This window comes from Vicugna pacos, chromosome 30 (assembly GCF_048564905.1).
Source record: "Vicugna pacos chromosome 30, VicPac4, whole genome shotgun sequence".
Classification (NCBI taxonomy): Eukaryota; Metazoa; Chordata; class Mammalia; order Artiodactyla; family Camelidae; genus Vicugna; species Vicugna pacos.
The window spans coordinates 30,366,718-30,388,350 of NC_133016.1; positions in this window are offsets into that span (position 1 = coordinate 30,366,718).

Consider the following 21,633-nt stretch of genomic DNA (forward strand, 5'->3'; position numbering starts at 1 on the left):
AGCCGTCCTTCACCTAGCTTGAAGGGAACACAAAGTTTCTTTTCAGTTGCCAACTCCACTCCATACATATATATGGGGAGGTACAAGCTCCAACTCGGTTTTACAGTGAAAACGGCAGGCACTTCAAACCGGCACTAGGAAACAGACTGAGAAACCAGAGTAAGGGTTTCTCCTGCATCCCGTTCCCTTTGTGCTGGATGAACGAACGTCTCTGCACATGCTCAGTTCTGAGAGATAAGTGTGTGTGAAAGCCGTCCTTCACCTAGCTTGAAGGGAACACAAAGTTTCTTTTCAGTTGCCAACTCCACTCCATACATATATATGGGGAGGTACAAGCTCCAGCTCGGTTTTACAGTGAAAACGGCAGGCACTTCAAACTGGCACTAGGAAACCGACTGAGAATCCAGAGAAAGGGTTTCTCCTACAAACCGTTCCCTTTGTGCTGGATGAACGAACGTCTCTCCACATGCTCAGTTCTGAGAGATAAGTGTGTGTGAAAGCCGTCCTTCACCTAGCTTGAAGGGAACACAAAGTTTCTTTTCAGTTGCCAACTCCACTCCATACATATATATGGGGAGGTACAAGCTCCAACTCGGTTTTACAGTGAAAACGGCAGGGACTTCAAACCGGCACTAGGAAACCGACTGAGAAACCAGAGTAAGGGTTTCTCCTGCAACCCGTTCCCTTTGTGCTGGATGAACGAACGTCTCTCCACATGCTCAGTTCTGAGAGATAAGTGTGTGTGAAAGCCGTCCTTCACCTAGCTTGAAGGGAACACAAAGTTTCTTTTCAGTTGCCAACTCCACTCCATACATATATATGGGGAGGTACAAGCTCCAACTCGGTTTTACAGTGAAAACGGCAGGCACTTCAAACCGGCACTAGGAAACCGACTGAGAAACCAGAGTAAGGGTTTCTCCTGCAACCCGTTCCCTTTGTGCTGGATGAACGAACGTCTCTCCACATGCTCAGTTCTGAGAGATAAGTGTGTGTGAAAGCCGTCCTTCACCTAGCTTGAAGGGAACACAAAGTTTCTTTTCAGTTGCCAACTCCACTCCATACATATATATGGGGAGGTACAAGCTCCAACTCGGTTTTACAGTGAAAACGGCAGGCACTTCAAACCGGCACTAGGAAACAGACTGAGAAACCAGAGTAAGGGTTTCTCCTGCAACCCGTTCCCTTTGTGCTGGATGAACGAACGTCTCTCCACATGCTCAGTTCTGAGAGATAAGTGTCTGTGAAAGCCGTCCTTCACATAGCTTGAAGGGAACACAAAGTTTCTTTTCAGTTGCCAACTCCACTCCATACATATATACGGGGAGGTACAAGCTCCAACTCGGATTTACAGTGAAAACGGCAGGCACTTCAAACCGGCACTAGGAAACCGACTGAGAAACCAGAGTAAGGGTTTCTCCTGCAACCCGTTCCCTTTGTGCTGGATGAACGAACGTCTCTCCACATGCTCAGTTCTGAGAGATAAGTGTGTGTGAAAGCCGTCCTTCACCTAGCTTGAAGGGAACACAAAGTTTCTTTTCAGTTGCCAACTCCACTCCATACATATATATGGGGAGGTACAAGCTCCAACTCGGTTTTACAGTGAAAACGGCAGGCACTTCAAACCGGCACTAGGAAACAGACTGAGAATCCAGAGAAAGGGTTTCTCCTGCAATCCGTTCCCGTTGTGCTGGATGAAAGAACGTCTCTCCACATGCTCAGTTCTGAGAGATAAGTGTGTGTGAAAGCCGTCCTTCACCTAGCTTGAAGGGAACACAAAGTTTCTTTTCAGTTGCCAACTCCACTCCATACATATATATGGGGAGGTACAAGCTCCAACTCGGTTTTACAGTGAAAACGGCAGGCACTTCAAATCGACACTAGGAAACCGACTGAGAAACCAGAGTAAGGGTTTCTCCTGCAACCCGTTCCCTTTGTGCTGGATGAACGAACGTCTCTGCACATGCTAAGTTCTGAGAGATAAGTGTGTGTGAAAGCCGTCCTTCACCTAGCTTGAAGGGAACACAAAGTTTCTTTTCAGTTGCCAACTCCACTCCATACATATATATGGGGAGGTACAAGCTCCAACTCGGTTTTACAGTGAAAACGGCAGGCACTTCAAACCGGCACTAGGAAACCGACTGAGAAACCAGAGTAAGGGTTTCTCCTGCAACCCGTTCCCTTTGTGCTGGATGAACGAACGTCTCTGCACATGCTAAGTTCTGAGAGATAAGTGTGTGTGAAAGCCGTCCTTCACCTAGCTTGAAGGGAACACAAAGTTTCTTTTCAGTTGCCAACTCCACTCCATACATATATATGGGGAGGTACAAGCTCCAACTCGGTTTTACAGTGAAAACGGCAGGCACTTCAAACCGGCACTAGGAAACAGTCTGAGAAACCAGAGTAAGGGTTTCTCCTGCAACCCGTTCCCTTTGTGCTGGATGAACGAACGTCTCTCCACATGCTCAGTTCTGAGAGATAAGTGTGTGTGAAAGCCGTCCTTCACCTAGCTTGAAGGGAACACAGTTTCTTTTCAGTTGCCAACTCCACTCCATACATATATATGGGGAGGTACAAGCTCCAACTCGGTTTTACAGTGAAAACGGCAGGCACTTCAAACCGGCACTAGGAAACCGACTGAGAATCCAGAGTAAGGGTTTCTCCTGCAACCCGTTCCCTTTGTGCTGGATGAACGAACGTCTCTCCACATGCTCAGTTCTGAGAGATAAGTGTGTGTGAAAGCCGTCCTTCACCTAGCTTGAAGGGAACACAAAGTTTATTTTCAGTTGCCAACTCCACTCCATACATATATATGGGGAGGTACAAGCTGCAACTCGGTTTTACAGTGAAAACGGCAGGCACTTCAAACCGGCACTAGGAAACCGACTGAGAAACCAGAGTAAGGGTTTCTCCTGCAACCCGTTCCCTTTGTGCTGGATGAACGAACGTCTCTCCACATGCTCAGTTCTGAGAGACAAGTGTGTGTGAAAGCCGTCCTTCACCTAGCTTGAAGGGAACACAAAGTTTCTTTTCAGTTGCCAACTCCACTCCATACATATATATGGGGAGGTACAAGCTCCAACTCGGTTTTACAGTGAAAACGGCAGGCACTTCAAACCGGCACTAGGAAACAGACTGAGAAACCAGAGTAAGGGTTTCTCCTGCATCCCGTTCCCTTTGTGCTGGATGAACGAACGTCTCTGCACATGCTCAGTTCTGAGAGATAAGTGTGTGTGAAAGCCGTCCTTCACCTAGCTTGAAGGGAACACAAAGTTTCTTTTCAGTTGCCAACTCCACTCCATACATATATATGGGGAGGTACAAGCTCCAGCTCGGTTTTACAGTGAAAACGGCAGGCACTTCAAACTGGCACTAGGAAACCGACTGAGAATCCAGAGAAAGGGTTTCTCCTACAAACCGTTCCCTTTGTGCTGGATGAACGAACGTCTCTCCACATGCTCAGTTCTGAGAGATAAGTGTGTGTGAAAGCCGTCCTTCACCTAGCTTGAAGGGAACACAAAGTTTCTTTTCAGTTGCCAACTCCACTCCATACATATATATGGGGAGGTACAAGCTCCAACTCGGTTTTACAGTGAAAACGGCAGGCACTTCAAACCGGCACTAGGAAACCGACTGAGAAACCAGAGTAAGGGTTTCTCCTGCAACCCGTTCCCTTTGTGCTGGATGAACGAACGTCTCTCCACATGCTCAGTTCTGAGAGATAAGTGTGTGTGAAAGCCGTCCTTCACCTAGCTTGAAGGGAACACAAAGTTTCTTTTCAGTTGCCAACTCCACTCCATACATATATATGGGGAGGTACAAGCTCCAACTCGGTTTTACAGTGAAAACGGCAGGCACTTCAAACCGGCACTAGGAAACCGACTGAGAAACCAGAGTAAGGGTTTCTCCTGCAACCCGTTCCCTTTGTGCTGGATGAACGAACGTCTCTCCACATGCTCAGTTCTGAGAGATAAGTGTGTGTGAAAGCCGTCCTTCACCTAGCTTGAAGGGAACACAAAGTTTCTTTTCAGTTGCCAACTCCACTCCATACATATATATGGGGAGGTACAAGCTCCAACTCGGTTTTACAGTGAAAACGGCAGGCACTTCAAACCGGCACTAGGAAACAGACTGAGAAACCAGAGTAAGGGTTTCTCCTGCAACCCGTTCCCTTTGTGCTGGATGAACGAACGTCTCTCCACATGCTCAGTTCTGAGAGATAAGTGTCTGTGAAAGCCGTCCTTCACCTAGCTTGAAGGGAACACAAAGTTTCTTTTCAGTTGCCAACTCCACTCCATACATATATACGGGGAGGTACAAGCTCCAACTCGGATTTACAGTGAAAACGGCAGGCACTTCAAACCGGCACTAGGAAACCGACTGAGAAACCAGAGTAAGGGTTTCTCCTGCAACCCGTTCCCTTTGTGCTGGATGAACGAACGTCTCTCCACATGCTCAGTTCTGAGAGATAAGTGTGTGTGAAAGCCGTCCTTCACCTAGCTTGAAGGGAACACAAAGTTTCTTTTCAGTTGCCAACTCCACTCCATACATATATATGGGGAGGTACAAGCTCCAACTCGGTTTTACAGTGAAAACGGCAGGCACTTCAAACCGGCACTAGGAAACAGACTGAGAATCCAGAGAAAGGGTTTCTCCTGCAATCCGTTCCCGTTGTGCTGGATGAAAGAACGTCTCTCCACATGCTCAGTTCTGAGAGATAAGTGTGTGTGAAAGCCGTCCTTCACCTAGCTTGAAGGGAACACAAAGTTTCTTTTCAGTTGCCAACTCCACTCCATACATATATATGGGGAGGTACAAGCTCCAACTCGGTTTTACAGTGAAAACGGCAGGCACTTCAAATCGACACTAGGAAACCGACTGAGAAACCAGAGTAAGGGTTTCTCCTGCAACCCGTTCCCTTTGTGCTGGATGAACGAACGTCTCTGCACATGCTAAGTTCTGAGAGATAAGTGTGTGTGAAAGCCGTCCTTCACCTAGCTTGAAGGGAACACAAAGTTTCTTTTCAGTTGCCAACTCCACTCCATACATATATATGGGGAGGTACAAGCTCCAACTCGGTTTTACAGTGAAAACGGCAGGCACTTCAAACCGGCACTAGGAAACCGACTGAGAAACCAGAGTAAGGGTTTCTCCTGCAACCCGTTCCCTTTGTGCTGGATGAACGAACGTCTCTCCACATGCTCAGTTCTGAGAGATAAGTGTGTGTGAAAGCCGTCCTTCACCTAGCTTGAAGGGAACACAAAGTTTCTTTTCAGTTGCCAACTCCACTCCATACATATATATGGGGAGGTACAAGCTCCAACTCGGTTTTACAGTGAAAACGGCAGGCACTTCAAACCGGCACTAGGAAACAGTCTGAGAAACCAGAGTAAGGGTTTCTCCTGCAACCCGTTCCCTTTGTGCTGGATGAACGAACGTCTCTCCACATGCTCAGTTCTGAGAGATAAGTGTGTGTGAAAGCCGTCCTTCACCTAGCTTGAAGGGAACACAAAGTTTCTTTTCAGTTGCCAACTCCACTCCATACATATATATGGGGAGGTACAAGCTCCAACTCGGTTTTACAGTGAAAACGGCAGGCACTTCAAACCGGCACTAGGAAACCGACTGAGAATCCAGAGTAAGGGTTTCTCCTGCAACCCGTTCCCTTTGTGCTGGATGAACGAACGTCTCTCCACATGCTCAGTTCTGAGAGATAAGTGTGTGTGAAAGCCGTCCTTCACCTAGCTTGAAGGGAACACAAAGTTTCTTTTCAGTTGCCAACTCCACTCCATACATATATATGGGGAGGTACAAGCTGCAACTCGGTTTTACAGTGAAAACGGCAGGCACTTCAAACCGGCACTAGGAAACCGACTGAGAAACCAGAGTAAGGGTTTCTCCTGCAACCCGTTCCCTTTGTGCTGGATGAACGAACGTCTCTCCACATGCTCAGTTCTGAGAGACAAGTGTGTGTGAAAGCCGTCCTTCACCTAGCTTGAAGGGAACACAAAGTTTCTTTTCAGTTGCCAACTCCACTCCATACATATATATGGGGAGGTACAAGCTCCAACTCGGTTTTACAGTGAAAACGGCAGGCACTTCAAACCGGCACTAGGAAACAGACTGAGAAACCAGAGTAAGGGTTTCTCCTGCATCCCGTTCCCTTTGTGCTGGATGAACGAACGTCTCTGCACATGCTCAGTTCTGAGAGATAAGTGTGTGTGAAAGCCGTCCTTCACCTAGCTTGAAGGGAACACAAAGTTTCTTTTCAGTTGCCAACTCCACTCCATACATATATATGGGGAGGTACAAGCTCCAGCTCGGTTTTACAGTGAAAACGGCAGGCACTTCAAACTGGCACTAGGAAACCGACTGAGAATCCAGAGAAAGGGTTTCTCCTACAAACCGTTCCCTTTGTGCTGGATGAACGAACGTCTCTCCACATGCTCAGTTCTGAGAGATAAGTGTGTGTGAAAGCCGTCCTTCACCTAGCTTGAAGGGAACACAAAGTTTCTTTTCAGTTGCCAACTCCACTCCATACATATATATGGGGAGGTACAAGCTCCAACTCGGTTTTACAGTGAAAACGGCAGGCACTTCAAACCGGCACTAGGAAACCGACTGAGAAACCAGAGTAAGGGTTTCTCCTGCAACCCGTTCCCTTTGTGCTGGATGAACGAACGTCTCTCCACATGCTCAGTTCTGAGAGATAAGTGTGTGTGAAAGCCGTCCTTCACCTAGCTTGAAGGGAACACAAAGTTTCTTTTCAGTTGCCAACTCCACTCCATACATATATATGGGGAGGTACAAGCTCCAACTCGGTTTTACAGTGAAAACGGCAGGCACTTCAAACCGGCACTAGGAAACCGACTGAGAAACCAGAGTAAGGGTTTCTCCTGCAAACCGTTCCCTTTGTGCTGGATGAACGAACGTCTCTCCACATGCTCAGTTCTGAGAGATAAGTGTGTGTGAAAGCCGTCCTTCACCTAGCTTGAATGGAACACAAAGTTTCTTTTCAGTTGCCAACTCCACTCCATACATATATATGGGGAGGTACAAGCTCCAGCTCGGTTTTACAGTGAAAACGGCAGGCACTTCAAACTGGCACTAGGAAACCGACTGAGAATCCAGAGAAAGGGTTTCTCCTACAAACCGTTCCCTTTGTGCTGGATGAACGAACGTCTCTCCACATGCTCAGTTCTGAGAGATAAGTGTGTGTGAAAGCCGTCCTTCACCTAGCTTGAAGAGAACACAAAGTTTCTTTTCAGTTGCCAACTCCACTCCATACATATATATGGGGATGTACAAGCTCCAACTCGGTTTTACAGTGAAAACGGCAGGCACTTCAAACCGGCACTAGGAAACCGACTGAGAAACCAGAGTAAGGGTTTCTCCTGCAACCCGTTCCCTTTGTGCTGGATGAACGAACGTCTCTCCACATGCTCAGTTCTGAGAGATAAGTGTGTGTGAAAGCCGTCCTTCACCTAGCTTGAAGGGAACACAAAGTTTCTTTTCAGTTGCCAACTCCACTCCATACATATATATGGGGAGGTACAAGCTCCAACTCGGTTTTACAGTGAAAACGGCAGGCACTTCAAACCGGCACTAGGAAACCGACTGAGAAACCAGAGTAAGGGTTTCTCCTGCAACCCGTTCCCTTTGTGCTGGATGAACGAACGTCTCTCCACATGCTCAGTTCTGAGAGATAAGTGTGTGTGAAAGCCGTCCTTCACCTAGCTTGAAGGGAACACAAAGTTTCTTTTCAGTTGCCAACTCCACTCCATACATATATATGGGGAGGTACAAGCTCCAACTCGGTTTTACAGTGAAAACGGCAGGCACTTCAAACCGGCACTAGGAAACAGACTGAGAAACCAGAGTAAGGGTTTCTCCTGCATCCCTTTCCCTTTGTGCTGGATGAACGAACGTCTCTGCACATGCTAAGTTCTGAGAGATAAGTGTCTGTGAAAGCCGTCCTTAACCTAGCTTGAAGGGAACACAAAGTTTCTTTTCAGTTGCCAACTCCACTCCATACATATATATGGGGAGGTACAAGCTCCAACTCGGTTTTACAGTGAAAACGGCAGGCACTTCAAACCGGCACTAGGAAACCGACTGAGAAACCAGAGTAAGGGTTTCTCCTGCAACCCGTTCCCTTTGTGCTGGATGAACGAACGTCTCTCCACATGCTCAGTTCTGAGAGATAAGTGTGTGTGAAGCCGTCCTTCACCTAGCTTGAAGGGAACACAAAGTTTCTTTTCAGTTGCAAACTCCACTCCATACATATATATGGGGAGGTACAAGCTCCAACTCGGTTTTACAGTGAAAACGGCAGGCACTTCAAACTGGCACTAGGAAACCGACTGAGAATCCAGAGAAAGGGTTTCTCCTACAAACCGTTCCCTTTGTGCTGGATGAACGAACGTCTCTCCACATGCTCAGTTCTGAGAGATAAGTGTGTGTGAAAGCCGTCCTTCACCTAGCTTGAAGGGAACACAAAGTTTCTTTTCAGTTGCCAACTCCACTCCATACATATATATGGGGAGGTACAAGCTCCAACTCGGTTTTACAGTGAAAACGGCAGGCACTTCAAACCGGCACTAGGAAACCGACTGAGAAACCAGAGTAAGGGTTTCTCTTGCAAACCGTTCATTTTGCGCTGGATGAACGAACGTCTCTCCACATGCTCAGTTCTGAGAGATAAGTGTGTGTGAAAGCCGTCCTTCACCTAGCTTGAAGGGAACACAAAGTTTCTTTTCAGTTGCCAACTCCACTCCATACATATATATGGGGAGGTACAAGCTCCAACTCGGTTTTACAGTGAAAACGGCAGGCACTTCAAACCGGCACTAGGAAACCGACTGAGAAACCAGAGTAAGGGTTTCTCCTGCAACCCGTTCCCTTTGTGCTGGATGAACGAACGTCTCTGCACATGCTAAGTTCTGAGAGATAAGTGTGTGTGAAAGCCGTCCTTCACCTAGCTTGAAGGGAACACAAAGTTTCTTTTCAGTTGCCAACTCCACTCCATACATATATATGGGGAGGTACAAGCTCCAACTCGGTTTTACAGTGAAAACGGCAGGCACTTCAAACCGGCACTAGGAAACCGACTGAGAAACCAGAGTAAGGGTTTCTCCTGCAACCCGTTCCCTTTGTGCTGGATGAACGAACGTCTCTGCACATGCTAAGTTCTGAGAGATAAGTGTGTGTGAAAGCCGTCCTTCACCTAGCTTGAAGGGAACACAAAGTTTCTTTTCAGTTGCCAACTCCACTCCATACATATATATGGGGAGGTACAAGCTCCAACTCGGTTTTACAGTGAAAACGGCAGGCACTTCAAACCGGCACTAGGAAACCGACTGAGAAACCAGAGTAAGGGTTTCTCCTGCAACCCGTTCCCTTTGTGCTGGATGAACGAACGTCTCTGCACATGCTAAGTTCTGAGAGATAAGTGTGTGTGAAAGCCGTCCTTCACCTAGCTTGAAGGGAACACAAAGTTTCTTTTCAGTTGCCAACTCCACTCCATACATATATATGGGGAGGTACAAGCTCCAACTCGGTTTTACAGTGAAAACGGCAGGCACTTCAAACCGGCACTAGGAAACAGTCTGAGAAACCAGAGTAAGGGTTTCTCCTGCAACCCGTTCCCTTTGTGCTGGATGAACGAACGTCTCTCCACATGCTCAGTTCTGAGAGATAAGTGTGTGTGAAAGCCGTCCTTCACCTAGCTTGAAGGGAACACAAAGTTTCTTTTCAGTTGCCAACTCCACTCCATACATATATATGGGGAGGTACAAGCTCCAACTCGGTTTTACAGTGAAAACGGCAGGCACTTCAAACCGGCACTAGGAAACCGACTGAGAATCCAGAGTAAGGGTTTCTCCTGCAACCCGTTCCCTTTGTGCTGGATGAACGAACGTCTCTCCACATGCTCAGTTCTGAGAGATAAGTGTGTGTGAAAGCCGTCCTTCACCTAGCTTGAAGGGAACACAAAGTTTCTTTTCAGTTGCCAACTCCACTCCATACATATATATGGGGAGGTACAAGCTGCAACTCGGTTTTACAGTGAAAACGGCAGGCACTTCAAACCGGCACTAGGAAACCGACTGAGAAACCAGAGTAAGGGTTTCTCCTGCAACCCGTTCCCTTTGTGCTGGATGAACGAACGTCTCTCCACATGCTCAGTTCTGAGAGACAAGTGTGTGTGAAAGCCGTCCTTCACCTAGCTTGAAGGGAACACAAAGTTTCTTTTCAGTTGCCAACTCCACTCCATACATATATATGGGGAGGTACAAGCTCCAACTCGGTTTTACAGTGAAAACGGCAGGCACTTCAAACCGGCACTAGGAAACAGACTGAGAAACCAGAGTAAGGGTTTCTCCTGCATCCCTTTCCCTTTGTGCTGGATGAACGAACGTCTCTGCACATGCTCAGTTCTGAGAGATAAGTGTGTGTGAAAGCCGTCCTTCACCTAGCTTGAAGGGAACACAAAGTTTCTTTTCAGTTGCCAACTCCACTCCATACATATATATGGGGAGGTACAAGCTCCAGCTCGGTTTTACAGTGAAAACGGCAGGCACTTCAAACTGGCACTAGGAAACCGACTGAGAATCCAGAGAAAGGGTTTCTCCTACAAACCGTTCCCTTTGTGCTGGATGAACGAACGTCTCTCCACATGCTCAGTTCTGAGAGATAAGTGTGTGTGAAAGCCGTCCTTCACCTAGCTTGAAGGGAACACAAAGTTTCTTTTCAGTTGCCAACTCCACTCCATACATATATATGGGGAGGTACAAGCTCCAACTCGGTTTTACAGTGAAAACGGCAGGCACTTCAAACCGGCACTAGGAAACCGACTGAGAAACCAGAGTAAGGGTTTCCCCTGCAACCCGTTCCCTTTGTGCTGGATGAACGAACGTCTCTCCACATGCTCAGTTCTGAGAGACAAGTGTGTGTGAAAGCCGTCCTTCACCTAGCTTGAAGGGAACACAAAGTTTCTTTTCAGTTGCCAACTCCACTCCATACATATATATGGGGAGGTACAAGCTCCAACTCGGTTTTACAGTGAAAACGGCAGGCACTTCAAACCGGCACTAGGAAACCGACTGAGAAACCAGAGTAAGGGTTTCTCCTGCAACCCGTTCCCTTTGTGCTGGATGAACGAACGTCTCTCCACATGCTCAGTTCTGAGAGATAAGTGTGTGTGAAAGCCGTCCTTCACCTAGCTTGAAGGGAACACAAAGTTTCTTTTCAGTTGCCAACTCCACTCCATACATATATATGGGGAGGTACAAGCTCCAACTCGGTTTTACAGTGAAAACGGCAGGCACTTCAAACCGGCACTAGGAAACAGACTGAGAAACCAGAGTAAGGGTTTCTCCTGCATTCCTTTCCCTTTGTGCTGGATGAACGAACGTCTCTGCACATGCTCAGTTCTGAGAGATAAGTGTCTGTGAAAGCCGTCCTTAACCTAGCTTGAAGGGAACACAAAGTTTCTTTTCAGTTGCCAACTCCACTCCATACATATATATGGGGAGGTACAAGCTCCAACTCGGTTTTACAGTGAAAACGGCAGGCACTTCAAACCGGCACTAGGAAACCGACTGAGAAACCAGAGTAAGGGTTTCTCCTGCAACCCGTTCCCTTTGTGCTGGATGAACGAACGTCTCTCCACATGCTCAGTTCTGAGAGATAAGTGTGTGTGAAGCCGTCCTTCACCTAGCTTGAAGGGAACACAAAGTTTCTTTTCAGTTGCAAACTCCACTCCATACATATATATGGGGAGGTACAAGCTCCAACTCGGTTTTACAGTGAAAACGGCAGGCACTTCAAACTGGCACTAGGAAACCGACTGAGAATCCAGAGAAATGGTTTCTCCTACAAACCGTTCCCTTTGTGCTGGATGAACGAACGTCTCTCCACATGCTCAGTTCTGAGAGATAAGTGTGTGTGAAAGCCGTCCTTCACCTAGCTTGAAGGGAACACAAAGTTTCTTTTCAGTTGCCAACTCCACTCCATACATATATATGGGGAGGTACAAGCTCCAACTCGGTTTTACAGTGAAAACGGCAGGCACTTCAAACCGGCACTAGGAAACCGACTGAGAAACCAGAGTAAGGGTTTCTCCTGCAAACCGTTCATTTTGCGCTGGATGAACGAACGTCTCTCCACATGCTCAGTTCTGAGAGATAAGTGTGTGTGAAAGCCGTCCTTCACCTAGCTTGAAGGGAACACAAAGTTTCTTTTCAGTTGCCAACTCCACTCCATACATATATATGGGGAGGTACAAGCTCCAACTCGGTTTTACAGTGAAAACGGCAGGCACTTCAAACCGGCACTAGGAAACAGTCTGAGAAACCAGAGTAAGGGTTTCTCCTGCAACCCGTTCCCTTTGTGCTGGATGAACGAACGTCTCTCCACATGCTCAGTTCTGAGAGATAAGTGTGTGTGAAAGCCTTCCTTCACCTAGCTTGAAGGGAACACAAAGTTTCTTTTCAGTTGCCAACTCCACTCCATACATATATATGGGGAGGTACAAGCTGCAACTCGGTTTTACAGTGAAAACGGCAGGCACTTCAAACCGGCACTAGGAAACCGACTGAGAAACCAGAGTAAGGGTTTCTCCTGCAACCCGTTCCCTTTGTGCTGGATGAACGAACGTCTCTCCACATGCTCAGGTCTGAGAGACAAGTGTGTGTGAAAGCCGTCCTTCACCTAGCTTGAAGGGAACACAAAGTTTCTTTTCAGTTGCCAACTCCACTCCATACATATATATGGGGAGGTACAAGCTCCAACTCGGTTTTACAGTGAAAACGGCAGGCACTTCAAACCGGCACTAGGAAACAGACTGAGAAACCAGAGTAAGGGTTTCTCCTGCATCCCGTTCCCTTTGTGCTGGATGAACGAACGTCTCTGCACATGCTCAGTTCTGAGAGATAAGTGTGTGTGAAAGCCGTCCTTCACCTAGCTTGAAGGGAACACAAAGTTTCTTTTCAGTTGCCAACTCCACTCCATACATATATATGGGGAGGTACAAGCTCCAGCTCGGTTTTACAGTGAAAACGGCAGGCACTTCAAACTGGCACTAGGAAACCGACTGAGAATCCAGAGAAAGGGTTTCTCCTACAAACCGTTCCCTTTGTGCTGGATGAACGAACGTCTCTCCACATGCTCAGTTCTGAGAGATAAGTGTGTGTGAAAGCCGTCCTTCACCTAGCTTGAAGGGAACACAAAGTTTCTTTTCAGTTGCCAACTCCACTCCATACATATATATGGGGAGGTACAAGCTCCAACTCGGTTTTACAGTGAAAACGGCAGGCACTTCAAACCGGCACTAGGAAACAGACTGAGAAACCAGAGTAAGGGTTTCTCCTGCAACCCGTTCCCTTTGTGCTGGATGAACGAACGTCTCTCCACATGCTCAGTTCTGAGAGATAAGTGTGTGTGAAAGCCGTCCTTCACCTAGCTTGAAGGGAACACAAAGTTTCTTTTCAGTTGCCAACTCCACTCCATACATATATATGGGGAGGTACAAGCTCCAACTCGGTTTTCCAGTGAAAACGGCAGGCACTTCAAACCGGCACTAGGAAACCGACTGAGAAACCAGAGTAAGGGTTTCTCCTGCAACCCGTTCCCTTTGTGCTGGATGAACGAACGTCTCTCCACATGCTCAGTTCTGAGAGACAAGTGTGTGTGAAAGCCGTCCTTCACCTAGCTTGAAGCGAACACAAAGTTTCTTTTCAGTTGCCAACTCCACTCCATACATATATATGGGGAGGTACAAGCTCCAGCTCGGTTTTACAGTGAAAACGGCAGGCACTTCAAACTGGCACTAGGAAACCGAGTGAGAATCCAGAGAAAGGGTTTCTCCTACAAACCGTTCCCTTTGTGCTGGATGAACGAACGTCTCTCCACATGCTCAGTTCTGAGAGATAAGTGTGTGTGAAAGCCGTCCTTCACCTAGCTTGAAGGGAACACAAAGTTTCTTTTCAGTTGCCAACTCCACTCCATACATATATATGGGGAGGTACAAGCTCCAACTCGGTTTTACAGTGAAAACGGCAGGCACTTCAAACCGGCACTAGGAAACCGACTGAGAAACCAGAGTAAGGGTTTCTCCTGCAACCCGTTCCCTTTGTGCTGGATGAACGAACGTCTCTCCACATGCTCAGTTCTGAGAGATAAGTGTGTGTGAAAGCCGTCCTTCACCTAGCTTGAAGGGAACACAAAGTTTCTTTTCAGTTGCCAACTCCACTCCATACATATATATGGGGAGGTACAAGCTCCAACTCGGTTTTCCAGTGAAAACGGCAGGCACTTCAAACCGGCACTAGGAAACCGACTGAGAAACCAGAGTAAGGGTTTCTCCTGCAACCCGTTCCCTTTGTGCTGGATGAACGAACGTCTCTCCACATGCTCAGTTCTGAGAGACAAGTGTGTGTGAAAGCCGTCCTTCACCTAGCTTGAAGGGAACACAAAGTTTCTTTTCAGTTGCCAACTCCACTCCATACATATATATGGGGAGGTACAAGCTCCAACTCGGTTTTACAGTGAAAACGGCAGGCACTTCAAACCGGCACTAGGAAACCGACTGAGAAACCAGAGTAAGGGTTTCTCCTGCAACCCGTTCCCTTTGTGCTGGATGAACGAACGTCTCTCCACATGCTCAGTTCTGAGAGATAAGTGTGTGTGAAAGCCGTCCTTCACCTAGCTTGAAGGGAACACAAAGTTTCTTTTCAGTTGCCAACTCCACTCCATACATATATATGGGGAGGTACAAGCTCCAACTCGGTTTTACAGTGAAAACGGCAGGCACTTCAAACCGGCACTAGGAAACCGACTGAGAAACCAGAGTAAGAGTTTCTCCTGCAACCCGTTCCCTTTGTGCTGGATGAACGAACGTCTCTCCACATGCTCAGTTCTGAGAGATAAGTGTGTGTGAAAGCCGTCCTTCACCTAGCTTGAAGGGAACACAAAGTTTCTTTTCAGTTGCCAACTCCACTCCATACATATATATGGGGAGGTACAAGCTCCAACTCGGTTTTCCAGTGAAAACGGCAGGCACTTCAAACCGGCACTAGGAAACCGACTGAGAAACCAGAGTAAGGGTTTCTCCTGCAACCCGTTCCCTTTGTGCTGGATGAACGAACGTCTCTCCACATGCTCAGTTCTGAGAGACAAGTGTGTGTGAAAGCCGTCCTTCACCTAGCTTGAAGGGAACACAAAGTTTCTTTTCAGTTGCCAACTCCACTCCATACATATATATGGGGAGGTACAAGCTCCAACTCGGTTTTACAGTGAAAACGGCAGGCACTTCAAACCGGCACTAGGAAACCGACTGAGAAACCAGAGTAAGGGTTTCTCCTGCAACCCGTTCCCTTTGTGCTGGATGAACGAACGTCTCTCCACATGCTCAGTTCTGAGAGATAAGTGTGTGTGAAAGCCGTCCTTCACCTAGCTTGAAGGGAACACAAAGTTTCTTTTCAGTTGCCAACTCCACTCCATACATATATATGGGGAGGTACAAGCTCCAACTCGGTTTTACAGTGAAAACGGCAGGCACTTCAAACCGGCACTAGGAAACCGACTGAGAAACCAGAGTATGGGTTTCTCCTGCAACCCGTTCCCTTTGTGCTGGATGAACGAACGTCTCTCCACATGCTCAGTTCTGAGAGACAAGTCTGTGTGAAAGCCGTCCTTCACCTAGCTTGAAGGGAACACAAAGTTTCTTTTCAGTTGCCAACTCCACTCCATACATATATATGGGGAGGTACAAGCTCCAACTCGGTTTTACAGTGAAAACGGCAGGCACTTCAAACCGGCACTAGGAAACAGACTGAGAAACCAGAGTAAGGGTTTCTCCTGCATCCCGTTCCCTTTGTGCTGGATGAACGAACGTCTCTGCACATGCTAAGTTCTGAGAGATAAGTGTGTGTGAAAGCCGTCCTTCACCTAGCTTGAAGGGAACACAAAGTTTCTTTTCAGTTGCCAACTCCACTCCATACATATATATGGGGAGGTACAAGCTCCAACTCGGTTTTACAGTGAAAACGGCAGGCACTTCAAACTGGCACTAGGAAACCGACTGAGAATCCAGAGAAAGGGTTTCTCCTACAAACCGTTCCCTTTGTGCTGGATGAACGAACGTCTCTCCACATGCTCAGTTCTGAGAGATAAGTGTGTGTGAAAGCCGTCCTTCACCTAGCTTGAAGGGAACACAACGTTTCTTTTCAGTTGCCAACTCCACTCCATACATATATATGGGGAGGTACAATCTCCAACTCGGTTTTACAGTGAAAACGGCAGGCACTTCAAACCGGCACTAGGAAACCGACTGAGAAACCAGAGTAAGGGTTTCTCCTGCAACCCGTTCCCTTTGTGCTGGATGAACGAACGTCTCTGCACATGCTAAGTTCTGAGAGATAAGTGTGTGTGAAAGCCGTCCTTCACCTAGCTTGAAGGGAACACAAAGTTTCTTTTCAGTTGCCAACTCCACTCCATACATATATATGGGGAGGTACAAGCTCCAACTCGGTTTTACAGTGAAAACGGCAGGCACTTCAAACCGGCACTAGGAAACCGACTGAGAATCCAGAGAAAGGGTTTCTCCTGCAAACCGTTCATTTTGCGCTGGATGAACGAACGTCTCTCCACATGCTCAGTTCTGAGAGATAAGTGTGTGTGAAAGCCGTCCTTCACCTAGCTTGAAGGGAACACAAAGTTTCTTTTCAGTTGCCAACTCCACTCCATACATATATATGGGGAGGTACAAGCTGCAACTCGGTTTTACAGTGAAAACGGCAGGCACTTCAAACCGGCACTAGGAAACAGACTGAGAAACCAGAGTAAGGGTTTCTCCTGCAACCCGTTCCCTTTGTGCTGGATGAACGAACGTCTCTCCACATGCTCAGTTCTGAGAGATAAGTGTGTGTGAAAGCCGTCCTTCACCTAGCTTGAAGGGAACACAAAGTTTCTTTTCAGTTGCCAACTCCACTCCATACATATATATGGGGAGGTACAAGCTCCAGCTCGGTTTTACAGTGAAAACGGCAGGCACTTCAAACTGGCACTAGGAAACCGACTGAGAATCCAGAGAAAGGGTTTCTCCTTCAAACCGTTCCCTTTGTGCTGGATGAACGAACGTCTCTCCACATGCTCAGTTCTGAGAGATAAGTGTGTGTGAAAGCCGTCCTTCACCTAGCTTGAATGGAACACAAAGTTTCTTTTCAGTTGCCAACTCCACTCCATACATATATATGGGGAGGTACAAGCTCCAGCTCGGTTTTACAGTGAAAACGGCAGGCACTTCAAACTGGCACTAGGAAACCGACTGAGAATCCAGAGAAAGGGTTTCTCCTACAAACCGTTCCCTTTGTGCTGGATGAACGAACGTCTCTCCACATGCTCAGTTCTGAGAGATAAGTGTGTGTGAAAGCCGTCCTTCACCTAGCTTGAAGAGAACACAAAGTTTCTTTTCAGTTGCCAACTCCACTCCATACATATATATGGGGATGTACAAGCTCCAACTCGGTTTTACAGTGAAAACGGCAGGCACTTCAAACCGGCACTAGGAAACCGACTGAGAAACCAGAGTAAGGGTTTCTCCTGCAACCCGTTCCCTTTGTGCTGGATGAACGAACGTCTCTCCACATGCTCAGTTCTGAGAGATAAGTGTGTGTGAAAGCCGTCCTTCACCTAGCTTGAAGGGAACACAAAGTTTCTTTTCAGTTGCCAAATCCACTCCATACATATATATGGGGAGGTACAAGCTCCAACTCGGTTTTACAGTGAAAACGGCAGGCACTTGAAACCGGCACTAGGAAACCGACTGAGAATCCAGAGAAAGGGTTTCTCCTGCAACCCGTTCCCTTTGTGCTGGATGAACGAACGTCTCTCCACATGCTCAGTTCTGAGAGATAAGTGTGTGTGAAAGCCGTCCTTCACCTAGCTTGAAGGGAACACAAAGTTTCTTTTCAGTTGCCAACTCCACCCCATACATATATATGGGGAGGTACAAGCTGCAACTCGGTTTTACAGTGAAAACGGCAGGCACTTCAAACCGGCACTAGGAAACCGACTGAGAAACCAGAGTAAGGGTTTCCCCTGCAACCCGTTCCCTTTGTGCTGGATGAACGAACGTCTCTCCACATGCTCAGTTCTGAGAGACAAGTGTGTGTGAAAGCCGTCCTTCACCTAGCTTGAAGGGAACACAAAGTTTCTTTTCAGTTGCCAACTCCACTCCATACATATATATGGGGAGGTACAAGCTCCAACTCGGTTTTACAGTGAAAACGGCAGGCACTTCAAACCGGCACTAGGAAACCGACTGAGAAACCAGAGTAAGGGTTTCTCCTGCAACCCGTTCCCTTTGTGCTGGATGAACGAACGTCTCTCCACATGCTCAGTTCTGAGAGATAAGTGTGTGTGAAAGCCGTCCTTCACCTAGCTTGAAGGGAACACAAAGTTTCTTTTCAGTTGCCAACTCCACTCCATACATATATATGGGGAGGTACAAGCTCCAACTCGGTTTTACAGTGAAAACGGCAGGCACTTCAAACCGGCACTAGGAAACAGACTGAGAAACCAGAGTAAGGGTTTCTCCTGCATTCCTTTCCCTTTGTGCTGGATGAACGAACGTCTCTGCACATGCTCAGTTCTGAGAGATAAGTGTCTGTGAAAGCCGTCCTTAACCTAGCTTGAAGGGAACACAAAGTTTCTTTTCAGTTGCCAACTCCACTCCATACATATATATGGGGAGGTACAAGCTCCAACTCGGTTTTACAGTGAAAACGGCAGGCACTTCAAACCGGCACTAGGAAACCGACTGAGAAACCAGAGTAAGGGTTTCTCCTGCAACCCGTTCCCTTTGTGCTGGATGAACGAACGTCTCTCCACATGCTCAGTTCTGAGAGATAAGTGTGTGTGAAGCCGTCCTTCACCTAGCTTGAAGGGAACACAAAGTTTCTTTTCAGTTGCAAACTCCACTCCATACATATATATGGGGAGGTACAAGCTCCAACTCGGTTTTACAGTGAAAACGGCAGGCACTTCAAACTGGCACTAGGAAACCGACTGAGAATCCAGAGAAATGGTTTCTCCTACAAACCGTTCCCTTTGTGCTGGATGAACGAACGTCTCTCCACATGCTCAGTTCTGAGAGATAAGTGTGTGTGAAAGCCGTCCTTCACCTAGCTTGAAGGGAACACAAAGTTTCTTTTCAGTTGCCAACTCCACTCCATACATATATATGGGGAGGTACAAGCTCCAACTCGGTTTTACAGTGAAAACGGCAGGCACTTCAAACCGGCACTAGGAAACCGACTGAGAAACCAGAGTAAGGGTTTCTCCTGCAAACCGTTCATTTTGCGCTGGATGAACGAACGTCTCTCCACATGCTCAGTTCTGAGAGATAAGTGTGTGTGAAAGCCGTCCTTCACCTAGCTTGAAGGGAACACAAAGTTTCTTTTCAGTTGCCAACTCCACTCCATACATATATATGGGGAGGTACAAGCTCCAACTCGGTTTTACAGTGAAAACGGCAGGCACTTCAAACCGGCACTAGGAAACAGTCTGAGAAACCAGAGTAAGGGTTTCTCCTGCAACCCGTTCCCTTTGTGCTGGATGAACGAACGTCTCTCCACATGCTCAGTTCTGAGAGATAAGTGTGTGTGAAAGCCGTCCTTCACCTAGCTTGAAGGGAACACAAAGTTTCTTTTCAGTTGCCAACTCCACTCCATACATATATATGGGGAGGTACAAGCTGCAACTCGGTTTTACAGTGAAAACGGCAGGCACTTCAAACCGGCACTAGGAAACCGACTGAGAAACCAGAGTAAGGGTTTCTCCTGCAACCCGTTCCCTTTGTGCTGGATGAACGAACGTCTCTCCACATGCTCAGTTCTGAGAGACAAGTGTGTGTGAAAGCCGTCCTTCACCTAGCTTGAAGGGAACACAAAGTTTCTTTTCAGTTGCCAACTCCACTCCATACATATATATGGGGAGGTACAAGCTCCAACTCGGTTTTACAGTGAAAACGGCAGGCACTTCAAACCGGCACTAGGAAACAGACTGAGAAACCAGAGTAAGGGTTTCTCCTGCATCCCGTTCCCTTTGTGCTGGATGAACGAACGTCTCTGCACATGCTCAGTTCTGAGAGATAAGTGTGTGTGAAAGCCGTCCTTCACCTAGCTTGAAGGGAACACAAAGTTTCTTTTCAGTTGCCAACTCCACTCCATACATATATATGGGGAGGTACAAGCTCCAGCTCGGTTTTACAGTGAAAACGGCAGGCACTTCAAACTGGCACTAGGAAACCGACTGAGAATCCAGAGAAAGGGTTTCTCCTACAAACCGTTCCCTTTGTGCTGGATGAACGAACGTCTCTCCACATGCTCAGTTCTGAGAGATAAGTGTGTGTGAAAGCCGTCCTTCACCTAGCTTGAAGGGAACACAAAGTTTCTTTTCAGTTGCCAACTCCACTCCATACATATATATGGGGAGGTACAAGCTCCAACTCGGTTTTACAGTGAAAACGGCAGGCACTTCAAACCGGCACTAGGAAACAGACTGAGAAACCAGAGTAAGGGTTTCTCCTGCAACCCGTTCCCTTTGTGCTGGATGAACGAACGTCTCTCCACATGCTCAGTTCTGAGAGATAAGTGTGTGTGAAAGCCGTCCTTCACCTAGCTTGAAGGGAACACAAAGTTTCTTTTCAGTTGCCAACTCCACTCCATACATATATATGGGGAGGTACAAGCTCCAACTCGGTTTTCCAGTGAAAACGGCAGGCACTTCAAACCGGCACTAGGAAACCGACTGAGAAACCAGAGTAAGGGTTTCTCCTGCAACCCGTTCCCTTTGTGCTGGATGAACGAACGTCTCTCCACATGCTCAGTTCTGAGAGACAAGTGTGTGTGAAAGCCGTCCTTCACCTAGCTTGAAGGGAACACAAAGTTTCTTTTCAGTTGCCAACTCCACTCCATACATATATATGGGGAGGTACAAGCTCCAACTCGGTTTTACAGTGAAAACGGCAGGCACTTCAAACCGGCACTAGGAAACCGACTGAGAAACCAGAGTAAGGGTTTCTCCTGCAACCCGTTCCCTTTGTGCTGGATGAACGAACGTCTCTCCACATGCTCAGTTCTGAGAGATAAGTGTGTGTGAAAGCCGTCCTTCACCTAGCTTGAAGGGAACACAAAGTTTCTTTTCAGTTGCCAACTCCACTCCATACATATATATGGGGAGGTACAAGCTCCAACTCGGTTTTACAGTGAAAACGGCAGGCACTTCAAACCGGCACTAGGAAACCGACTGAGAAACCAGAGTAAGAGTTTCTCCTGCAACCCGTTCCCTTTGTGCTGGATGAACGAACGTCTCTCCACATGCTCAGTTCTGAGAGATAAGTGTGTGTGAAAGCCGTCCTTCACCTAGCTTGAAGGGAACACAAAGTTTCTTTTCAGTTGCCAACTCCACTCCATACATATATATGGGGAGGTACAAGCTCCAACTCGGTTTTCCAGTGAAAACGGCAGGCACTTCAAACCGGCACTAGGAAACCGACTGAGAAACCAGAGTAAGGGTTTCTCCTGCAACCCGTTCCCTTTGTGCTGGATGAACGAACGTCTCTCCACATGCTCA